General features: G+C 40.7%; 1 long non-coding RNA gene across 6 annotated transcripts; it reads right to left on the bottom strand.

Annotated features, from left to right (window-relative positions):
• Positions 1 to 1,328: 1,328 nt before the first annotated feature.
• On the bottom strand, positions 1,329 to 11,906 carry LOC121825136 (uncharacterized). 6 transcript variants are annotated; one of them, XR_013047250.1, is made up of 6 exons: positions 11,499 to 11,906; positions 9,112 to 9,250; positions 8,061 to 8,133; positions 5,751 to 5,964; positions 4,704 to 4,837; positions 1,329 to 4,110 (listed from the first exon to the last, which is right to left on the bottom strand). It is a non-coding gene; the product is annotated as an uncharacterized LOC121825136 (long non-coding RNA). The 6 variants fall into 6 exon arrangements; XR_013047252.1 differs by lacking the exon at positions 8,061 to 8,133 and having other exon boundaries at positions 1,329 to 1,599; positions 4,051 to 4,110; positions 5,751 to 5,968; XR_013047249.1 differs by lacking the exon at positions 8,061 to 8,133 and having other exon boundaries at positions 5,751 to 5,968.
• Between the last annotated feature and the right edge of the window lies 1 nt (position 11,907).

Below are 11,907 nucleotides of genomic sequence, written 5' to 3'. Positions count from 1 at the left end.
ACTACCACCCCTAACATATATACCCTACAGTTGGATGCTGGCTTTCTCTAGGTTCTTTGCATTTACCTGGTAAAAGCTCAGCCCTAAGGAGCCCAGACAGTCTCTATTCATGCTGGCAGCCAACTGCTTTCAATCAGAAACCATCAGCCTCCACTGAGCTCTCAGCACTGTCTAGAATGCAGGTCACACTATTCCAGTTCTTTTGCTTTTCTGCAGTCTAGGGTGGACACACTTACATCCTTCTTATTACTATTAACCTCCCCCAGCATCCTCTTCACCAGTCTCTTTCCCAGATTTATGACTCATGGCTTTGTTTTGTTTGGTGGGTTTTGTTGTTTGTTTATTTGTTTGAGTCATTCAGTTTAAGAAGGATCACCTGTGTGACCATTGAACTAAATCTATCATTGAAGCCCGGTGATGTCAGGAGTGGGTACATGACTGAAGACAATGATTCCTCCACTCATTGAATCTATCAGTAGCATCAAACTGCATTCTAAGTATTTATTCTTGTGTCTCTCAGCCTTACTCAGAGACTCCTCTCTTTCCAGTGAATGATGGTAAACTCAGGCTCGTGGCTGTACCCAGTGCCAAAAATAAGTGACAGCTGAGTGATCAGCCCTAACCAAAACATTTATCTTATTCTTTCTAAGGCTCAGAGAACATTTTCTAGAATAGGTAGAAAGTATATAAAAGCCAGAAGATAATGGCATCTTTCCTGCAAGACACAGTCATCTTGATCAAACACGTATAGCAACTGGAGATATCTGCATTGGGATTACATAAGACTGGGCTTTGGGATTGCCAGACCCAGAGAAAGGGTAGAGGTGGGGTGCAAGGGTCCTTCCCATCACTGCTGAACTATTTCCCCCCAATCCTTTTTAAAAGAATAATTCTACACAGGATTTTGTGCTTATTGGATCCTTAATAGAGTTCTCTGAAGATCATCAATGATTTCTTTTAGGTGAATCCAGTGAGTATTCAGCCTACATGTAGCTTGATTTATCCACCATTTGACTTTTTTTTAAATTGTAAAAGAACAAAATTTATCAATAAAACCAAACAAAAAGGAAGTGGAAGTTGGGACAACATTTTAAAATAATATTTGTTCACATATGTATATCTATCCATACAGTGCCACATTTTTATTAATACATTTTATTTTTAATTAAAATATAATTAGATAATTTACCGTTTTCTCTCCTCCCTTCAATCTACCCATGCCTCTGCTTCCTCTCAAATTCATGACCTCTTTTTATTTATCATTATTACATATATGCATATATGTGAGTATATATGAATAAAGATATAAATGAAACCTGTTGACTCTGTTTAGTGTTGTTTATATGTATGTTTTAAGGACAGATTACACAGGATTGGATATTATGAGTTATGAACCTCATCCCTGAGCCAGACTAATTCTCCCAATCTTAGTAGTCATTAATTGCCTATAGCTCTTCACCTAGGGATGAGGCCCTGTGAAATTTCCCATCCACGTTGGTACATCATCAAGCAGTTCCTACTGTTGCATGTCATCTTTCAGTTCTTTAAGGATTGCTGATGAGAATATACTCAGTCTGGAACTCTGAGTCTGTGGCTGTACTGTAATAAAAATTACACTCCTGTGATACTTCACATTTTAGAATTATTATGTAAAATAATACATCATGCATTTTAATCCTGATAATAATTCCAGGTAAACAGCATCATATTTTCAGATGAAAAATATCTTAAGAAAAGAAAGGGAGAAAGAAAGAAAGAAAGAAAGAAAGAAAGAAAGAAAGAAAGAAAGAAAGAAAGAAAGAGAGAGAGAAAGAGAGAGAGAAAGAAAAGTATCAAAAGGAATCTCTCAGGAGCAGAAAGAGTCTAGTGCCAGAGAGTGGAGGATTGGAAGAGGTGAATAGTGTTGGGTGCTGATGAGCAGGGGCAGGAAGACAAGAAGACGGGGAGCAGGGGGCAGGGAGGAAGGGGGATGAGCAAGGGAGCAGGGGATGGGAGGACAGGGGAACAGGGGTCAGGGAGGCAGGGAAGCAGGGGGGAAGGAGGCACTGGCAGGGGGCAGGGGAGCAGGAGAAGAGGGGCGGGGGAGGGGGCAGAATCAAGAAGGAAGGATGAAAACTCAGGTGATGGGGAAGATAGAGAGGAGGGAAAAGAAGGAAGGCAGGAAGGGTGGGGGGAGAGAAGGAAAGAAAGATTGAAGAGGCTCATTTTGTGGTACACTGACATACTAATATAAAAACCTTAAGGAGCCTTGAGAATCCTTTCAGAGATGAAATAAACAGCCAGTGGTGTTTGTTCCTATTCTTATTGAGAAATCACAAATTATACTCCAAAGTTCAGTTTTTTCTTTCTCCCTGCAAATACTCACTGATTTTTTTTTTAAAAGAAAGCTTGAGACCAGAAAGAAAGAATTCTCCTTAGTTCTCAGAGACTAATCCAAGACATATGACATCATCAGTGTTTCCATACTGTAGGCACAAAGAATTTTAGAGAGTAGATAAGGGTACAAAAATGTTAAAGGCTGGGTGTGTCTACTGCCTGTTGTACACACACACACACACACACACACACACACACACACACACACACACACATCACATCCCCGTAGACAGCCAACACGTGGCTCCTTTATAGTAACTGTTGCCCTTTGTTGTAGCTGGTAAAGTATTCCACAGAGCACCCATCCACAGAGACTAAACTTTTGTCTTTTTTTGATCTGAAGCTGATAGAGAAGAGCACTTAGACGAATTAATGATGAAGAGATCCCATTACTGTCATTTACTTCCACATGCATAAGGATGAAAAGGCCATCCTCACATGGAATTGAAATGCTGATTACCTCTATCCACTCACTTTAAATCCAATCACTTAGCACAATCCATCAGCATTCAGATACACGGAAGACTGTAGTTTCATACATTGGGACGACACAACTCGGCCTTCACATTGCATTTCCTACCAATTATGACAGGCATAATCTCAAGTACTAGAGGAGAGATGGTATATCAACCTAATGCTACTCAAGGGACCCTGCTGCTTTTACACAGCCTTTAAAAATAGTCTTAACTTAAAAAGTAATTTAAGCCTTGTACTTCTGCAAGTCTGGAAGAATTCTGAAAGAATCTGGAATGCGGCTGCTCACTCTCTCACTGATTGAAGTTTTATTTCATTAGATTTTACAGAATCTCTGGCCATGGCACATTCGAGTCTGAGTCTTTTTGTAGTGGTTATATTCAAAAAACTTATTTGGGTACACGTGTACTACCAAGATAGGAAGTGGTGTAACTTAGAGATAAAATTTAGGAATTACTGAAGCCATTCATTCTCTGAGCCCAGTCCCCTTCAGATGTATGATGACGGTGGTGGCAATGGCCACGCTAACGGCCATGCACTTCCCACTTTCCTGCCTCTGGGGTTAGCCCAGCAGTGTTCATGCAAGAGTCAAAAATCTGTCTTACTTACAAATGCCCCTTGCTTTGGTCCCACTCCATTTTCCTACAGCGATTATAATGGAAAAACAAACAGTATAGCAATACAAATGAGCTAAACACAATCCAACCACTCAGAAAGTGTCCTTACCCATTCATTTCGTAAATATTAAGTAACTACCAGATGACAGACCAGTGTTGTAAGTTGCAAGATTGTATCGTTGAGACAGGCAAACAAGCCTTCGAATAGCTTGCGGTTTTGTGTTGCTCCTATCAATTCTCTTCTATATAAAAACACCGAACAGGTGGTTCCAGTAATAGTACCCACACTTGTTTCCTGCTTCCTTAATTTACTATTCTAAGAGTTCTATGTTGCTAAAAATTCTGAGTAAAAAAATGTAATGTCAACATTATGTTCCATGCCGTTGATCCTCAAAAATCTATTCATCCACCCCCCTACTGTGGGGAAGTTAGGCCCAACCCTCACCCCAGGTGAGCCAAGCCAAGCATGCTTAAGTGACAGATTGCTCCACCAGCTTGTTCTGGTCAAGGCAGGATTTCAGGGTTAAAGCATGACACCACAGCATGAGTTACATCACCTGGGTATTAGGTTCTAAAGGATCACCTCATCATTCTCTCTCTAGAGGGTTCTCTCTGAGGTCTCAGATATACCATTCAGCAGCTCCTGGGAGAGAGACAGGAAGAGAAGAAAAGGGGAAGAAAGTAAATATGTGGGTCCTGAGTGCACAGAGGGATGAGGGTGAATGGATGAGGGTGAATGGATGGGGGATGAGAGGGGAAACCTATCTAAACTACCTGGATTAAACAAAATTCAGTGAGGTTAATTCTCCAAAGGGATACTGGACAGACCCAAATGCATATATTATTGCAAACATTTACATGAAGGCTTAGGGAAATTAATAATTATTTATTCAACAGTTATTTGTTTTGAAGATACAAAGGAACAGAAACCTTGTCCCGAATCCTCATGGGACTGATCTAGCCTGACAGCTGTGCACATGCACACTCATTATGCTAGAGGGATGTGTTTACCAGTGTGTTTACCGCAGCTCTGAATTACATGGCCATATAAATATGATGTAATGGGGAGAGGCTACAGAGAAGGCTCAGCAGGTAAGAGCTCTCCCTGCACCTCCAGAGGACCGAGTTCAGATCCCTCCACCCATGTCAGGCATAGTGTCCTGTCACATCAGCTTCAGGGGACCCAATGGCCTCTTCTAGCCTCCATAGGCACCCTCACATGTGGCGTCTACTCACCCCAATGCAAGCACCCGCATATACTTGAATGAAAACGAACATCAACCTTAAAATATAAATGAAACGACACTTGTCTTGCCAGAGTATACTGCTAGCTCCGATTTTGTGCTGTTCTCAGCTAGCCCAAAGTATTCCTAAAGCACCAAGGAAAGCATAAAATTCAGTGTATCATTTATTACTCAAGTAGGTGAAACTATAGAATGTCACAGAAATTCCAACTGTATGCGCACAAGAGAAGAAGAAGCAGAGGGACAAGTTTTAGTCTTGCATCGACTGAAAAACCCAAGGGTGTGACTTTAAGGTGTGGAAAGCCATGGCCTAGTTCAGGGAACAAGTTTGTGCTGGGGTTTTACAAAGGCCACAAGTGTGCACTGGACCTGTTTGGGCACAATCTAATAAGTGACACTTATTAGAAGGCCACTGTCACCTCCTTAACAGGAGCATGGCATAAAGAGAGTAGCATTGCATGATCCACGAGAGCAATATTGTCTTACTGTAGGGAACCTCAGGGGCCTTGACACTGCTTTTCATTGTTTGTTATTAAACCCCAAGTGTTCTTACTGGTCCTCAGGGCATGCGGATATAATAAACATAAAGCAGAACCAGCCCCAGTGTGTGATGGTGAATATCTTAAAAGGGACATGCCTTGTTGGCTCCAAGGGCTGGAACCTCCAATGACAGAAAAGCGGAATTCATAAACCTCAGAATGAGGTGGGGAGGGGGGTCTTTCCTTATGAGAGAAAACTTCCCACATCTGGATTTGCAGAATTACAGGTAATCAGGCTTTCTAATCACTAAATGAGGCTACGTTAACAGTCCACTGACATTTCAGTGCAAAGGCCAGGGAGCACAGGGGAGATGGCACTTACTCCTTCTCCTTTCCTTCTGGTTGACTTGAAGGTTATTAACACTGTCACACTGGCCAAGAGGCTGAAGTCCCCTTTGGAGGACTGGGGCTTGGCAGTGATTAAAGGCCTTGCAGGCTACTTCTCTTCAATTGTATATTAGATAAATAGGCTCAAATAAGGCTGAAAATGTTTCACTTACATTGATCTGTCTCCTTAATTGTGGAATGGAGACTGAATGGGGCACCTGCTCAACAGGCGTGGAACAGTGAGTGAATACGCCAGGCATACGATTGCTCATCAAACACTTGGTGAATTCTGTTTGTTGTTTTGTGACTTTCCTTTCTCTGCGTCTTTGACTAGGCATTGTCAAGACATTATGTTGATTTGGTTTCCTTCCATCAAGGCAAGGGAAACTGTCTAGAAGAAGAAGATAAATAAGAAAGATAAAAGACTCATAAACTTCATCATAGGCATATGGCACAGGTTGAGGAGGGTGTATTACTTCATTACCCTTAGTAATTAAAAAAATTGTCAAATTTAAGAAAAGTTTTCAAAGCTATAAACTGAATAAAGATGAGAAAAATTGCCATGGCAGCATTTAAACAACATCCACCTAGGAAGCATCTTTCTCCAGTGAAGAGAACAGAGCCTCACCCCTCAGGGATTTTGCAGCTCATATGAGACAAGACTCAGGGCAGGATAGTGAAAACTTATAAATCTAAGTACAGTCAATGACTCTATCGATACTCACCACTTACAGAAACTAATTAGGCATGAATCCATCTACTTAGTTACTTTCCAGAACAACTGCTTCAGAGTATGAGCATGTCCTGAGAAATTGTGTGGGTAATTTTCTAACTCTGTGTTAACATTCACAAAGACATTGGTAGAGTGGGGATTTATATATTTTGGGGTTATCACGCATATACAAATTGTTTAATTGAAATCAGTCACTATTAGATGGTTCCCTGAAGTATGCGACCTGAGTTTGAGAAGAATCACCAGGTCTATCATACTCAGCTGTTTTTGGTCTCAGTCACTGTTAAGTATAACTCATTACTAAGATACCTTATGTACCCAAACCAGATGGCGTAAGCTTTCTTACTTCAAATATTCAGCTCTCATGTCCACTGAACTATATTAAGGGCTGACAAAAGACTATGTTAAGTAATGACTCAGAAAAGTAAAATTTCCTTAAAATCAGAGAAAATTCTATGAAAATCTACAGCATTGCACCTATTTTTAAATGGTTAGAACTTTTTAAGAAAAGGGAAACATAAAAAAATTAAAAAACAGAAAAGGAAGACCTGCAAAATCAGCACAAGCAGGGTGAGAGCAGCCTTGGATGGACATGCCATAATGGAGAATGGGAAAATGGATCCCTTGATGTCTGAATAATTAAGAGCCAAGGCAAATTTACAATCAGGGATAGCTGATGTGGAGAGCTGTAAATGCTGGTCTACAGGAAGAACTCAGTTTAGCTCTATTGATGTCCTTCTAAAGAGCCTTCAACCTTTTATTTTAGGATGGGAAAATGCATAGATAGGCAAGTCAGAGAACTATTTTTATAGGTTGGATGAAAATAATATCAAACATTTTAAAGATAATTTGCATTTTTGCATTCTTGGTGTTGGACACAGACTTCAATATGACACCATCACGTGTCTCTCATCTCACTGATCCAATATGAAATTCCCTCCTTCCACAAACATTTGCATTCTTACTACAAGGCACATGCTATGCGAAGATCTGAACATGTAAACGGGGCAGATGTTACCAGTGATGCCCTGTCAGAGATCTCAGTCTTTGGGAAGGTCATTGAGTATCACTTATTATGGACAGGACTTCCAGGAAACACCAGTAAATTTAACAAGATAACCCCTGAGAGTGGCATGGACATAAAGCATGCAGGAAATATAGAAAACCAAACTGGAAAAAGTAATTATCTCTGTTCCTGTCAATGGAAGGACATTAGGAAAACCAGTCTGTACTGTAACTTAGGGTCGATAAAACAGGAAATGGTTGAGTTACATATTAAAACAAGACCTTCCTAGCCATAGAGATGTGGATGAGAAGAAAGCAAGACTGGGAAAGAGTAGAAAATTGGAATGGGGATTGTTTAGGCTTGAGGATAAAGAAATCAGAGTGGAAAACTAAGAGAATGTGCAGTCACCAATCACTATGGAAGCACGGAACCAGATGTGTAAGAGCTGTGTTTCCATCCTGAGAGTTGATGGCACAGCTTAAACCTTGACATAAACTGAGAAAATCAAAGACCACACACTGACCTTGGGAGAGGCCCAGTGCTGAAGAGAACCAGAAGACAAGGGGAAGCCACTGACAAATCTAGAAAGCACTACAGAGGATATGCTGCCATGCCACAGTCATAGAGAAGCAAGAATGAGAAAGCAAGGTCAAGAACAGCTTCCACATGGCTAAAATGCCTGTCTATACCGTCTCATCTAAACTTTCTTTTGCAAGATGAGGAAAGCTTGCTCGATTGCCTTACTGGGTGGCAGCTCTCAGCCTTGAATCCAGCACTTCGATTCTGAAGCCTCCTTTCCTCCAGTTACAATATGCATCTGCAATATTTGAGGGGGGGATTTAAGATAAGATTTTGCTGGAGACAAAGAAATAGCTCACTGCTGAAGAGCATATACTGCTTTTGTAGTGCACTCCAGTTGGTTACCAGTACCTACAATAGGGGACTGTAAACTGCTGCTTATGCTGGCTGCAGGATACCTAATGCCCTTGTCTGACATCCTTATGCACCTGCACTCAGGAACACACAAACATATGTTCACACATATACACACTCACACAAATACATATACTCACATAAACATACACACATATACACTCAAGCACACATACACACAATTAAAAATAAATCTTAACAATGATTTTTTTGTCTTTTCTCACTTTCAAATCTCCTGGAAATCAGCTTCTTATTGTTCACTACTTGATTTTGCTTGAGATGCTCAATCTAGCCTCCCTTGGGACTTAGAGATGCTGAGTTCAAGATGTATTCCGACATTTTCTATATCTCTGTGCCTCTTACTTGCCCAGCTATAAAATGAGGACCTGATCTAAATGATATTTATGATTGATTTGTCACTTTGGGATCTTAGGTATCTGGATAGATATTTAAAAACCACTTCCACTAAATGTGTCCCAGTGTGGGTAGGACAGAGGAAGAAACCATAGTTCGCTAGCAAATTATAACAGCCCAGAGACTGTCAGCTCTGGTCAGCTGGGCTTGGACCTTGGAAATATTGATCTGCGGGCAACATCTGTGGGTGCTCTGTGGCCATTGCTCCTCATAGGCTTTTCACAGTAGATGTGTTATTTTGCCTTGTCTCCTCCTAGTTTCCTATTTTTATGTCTTTGGGGAAAACAATGACCAAATTGGGCTTCCTGGATATCCTCAAACACTCACGATGAAGCTGAACTGCTGCAGTCCTGGATTTTTCATTCATAGCCTGTTATTTAAGGAGACCTTGAATGCTTCAGAGGCATTCTGAAGCCCCCTTCCTGGGGAGTGAGGGAAATTTGCACACCTCCGTCTAGCAGACTGCTGTTTCTTCCCTTCTCACCATCCAGTCCCCAGAGGCCGTCTCCAAGTACACCTTCTTTTCCAGGACACACTGCTGGCAGTGTGAAGGGACAGGAGATTTACAAAACAAAACCCTGCAAAGGCTGTTGTAGGAAAGAGGACTTTAAATAATGTTTTGACATTTTTCAAAATGAATGCTTTAGTAGAGTAAACAGAAAATACTCAAAAAAGGACATGGAAAATTTAGCTGTTCGTGCATGAACTGCCCTTAACTATTTACTGGCAATCTAATTATATATAACATAGAGGATATGATACATTTAATATATTTTAAAATTTGATACTTTTAGACAATGCCATAATCTCAAAATTGGAGATTCAAAGTTGAATATTTAAATTGGATGTAGGGGACATATGCTACAGTATGGATGAGTTAAATATAGATATAGATGTAACCAACCGTCTTATTAAATAAGAAATACAGAAACAATGCAAAAGAGAAAGCCGAGAGGTCAGAGCTCAGAGCTAAAATCTCACCCTTCCGCCTGCGGTGTCCCAGCTTCCCGAAAGAGGGTTCTATTTCCTGTCTGTTCGTCTATAAAGTATTTTGTTCTGCCTTCTCATTGGTTGTAAACCAAAACACGTGACTGCCTCGTCACTGTCTGAATGTACAGCCCCCTAGGTCTTAAAGGCATATGTCTCCAATGCTGGCTATATCCCTGAACACACAGATATCTATGGGATTAAAGGCGTGTACCACCACTGCCACACTCTTGCTATGGCTCTAATAGCTCTGACCCCCGGGCAACTTTATTTATTAACATACAATCAAAATCACATTTCAGTACAATTAGATTACCACCACAGGCAATCTAATTATATATAACATAGAGGATATGATACATTTAATATATTTTAAAATTTGATACTTTTAGACAATGCCATAATCTCAAAATTGGAGATTCAAAGTTGAATATTTAAATTGGATGTAGGGGACATATGCTACAGTATGGATGAGTTAAATACAATGATAAATAATACTTACATCTAAAAAGAAGTTTAAAAACATTAGAAAAAGATCACCAAGTAAAAATACAGCGTTTCTTTCATTTGGTAAGTTTTTTTTTTTTTTTTAACTTTTTGACAATCATATTGTCTTAGTTAGGGTTTCTATTGCTGTGAAGAGAGACACATGACCACAGCAATGAGCCTTATAAAGGGAAGCAGTTAATGGAGTGGCTTACAGTTCCAGAGATTTAGTCCATTATCATCATAGTGGGAAGCATGGCAGTGTGCAGGCAGACGTGGTACTGACTCTGAGAACCCTACATCTTGATCAGCAGGCAACAGGAAGTGATCTGAGACACTGGGCATGGCTTGAGCATATATGAGACCTAAAGTCCACCTGCACAGTGACACACTTCCTCTAACAAGGCCATACCTATTTCAACAAAGCCACACCTCTTAATAGTGCCCTCCCTATGAGTTTATGGGTGCCAATCACACACACATATGTATTGAATTTCTGTCATTTTTACTCCCCATTACCTTGTCCCCCCCATTAAAATACTTCTTCCCAACAAATTACTCTCAATCAATACAATTTAGAAAAATTGACCATCTATCCCAAGTTACTTAGATACCCTCTTTTTAGTAGAGCTCTCTGACCTCTAAGAATTAATTACACCATTTGAAGCTTAAGTTTGCATACTATTTGGTATCCCATTTAAAGCTTGCATTGGTCTCCTATATAAAGATTTCTGCATAGTGGAGGCCAAAATGAAGTATTCTACAATAAAAATCAGGGCTGCATTTCTGACGCACAAGGTGACAGTGGTGTCATTAAGTGAAGCTAACGCCTTTGCACTCTTAGTACCAGGTTTGATAAGTCAAACTTGTAACAAACATCTGTTAATCTCTAGTGCAATCAAGACCTGTTTGTAGTGATTACAACCGGGAGGAACTTAGAACTTCTGTGAATTGGAATGGAGGGGGTTTATTTCCATGCATGTACCTTGAAGACATAGCCTTGCATGCATAAGTGAGCATGCATGCACATACACTTTAAACATTAAATAATAATGAACCAACCACAGAGCCAAACTGAGCATAGCTAAATTTAGTAGATATTACTAGCGATGCCACTGACTTCCTACCTAAGATTCTTACTGCCTCTTTCATTCCCATAACACTCTTCCAGACAACTCTAGGTGCAGCCCTTGCTATGTGATGCCCTAGGCAGGCTGGCGTTGTCCAGCTCAGGACCCTCCTGCCCAGGTGCTCTATACTATGCTTGGCTGCCAGAGAGCCAGGGGGTGTGGCTTTATCCTCTCACATTGTTGACCAGAGTCGCCTCTTGGAATCCAAATATCCCCTCTCTTGCTGCATTACCTGGGGGAAAGCCGTGGTTTAATATCTCCAAATAGATCCAGTGATGGAGGATAATACTTGATGTGAGCCAGCTGCAGTGAGAGAGGAGTGATTATCTTGGCTGGATTTAAGTGGCTACAGGTGCCAGCACCTGCTGCACAGTTAAAGACTGTCGACATGACCGCTGTTTCCTCTCATCCTGAAACAGGTCATTTGGTATTGGAAACAATGGAAATAAGGTCTTTGGCCTGAATTTATCTTCCATAACAGGCAAGTAAAATACAGGCCCCAAATGAGCACCATTGGCTTGCTGCATGCTCTGAAATGAGGCATAACCATCTGGAGTTATCATTCCACTCTCTCATATTTTACAAAACAACTTCAAGATTGTGCCATGGAGAGCATCTGAAAGTCTGTGTTCTGAATGAGA

The sequence above is a fragment of the Peromyscus maniculatus genome, chromosome 22, assembly GCF_049852395.1.
Source record: "Peromyscus maniculatus bairdii isolate BWxNUB_F1_BW_parent chromosome 22, HU_Pman_BW_mat_3.1, whole genome shotgun sequence".
In the NCBI taxonomy this organism is placed as follows: domain Eukaryota; kingdom Metazoa; phylum Chordata; class Mammalia; order Rodentia; family Cricetidae; genus Peromyscus; species Peromyscus maniculatus.
The sequence above is the reverse complement of the archived record's forward strand: the minus strand, read 5'-3'. Positions and strand labels throughout refer to the sequence as shown.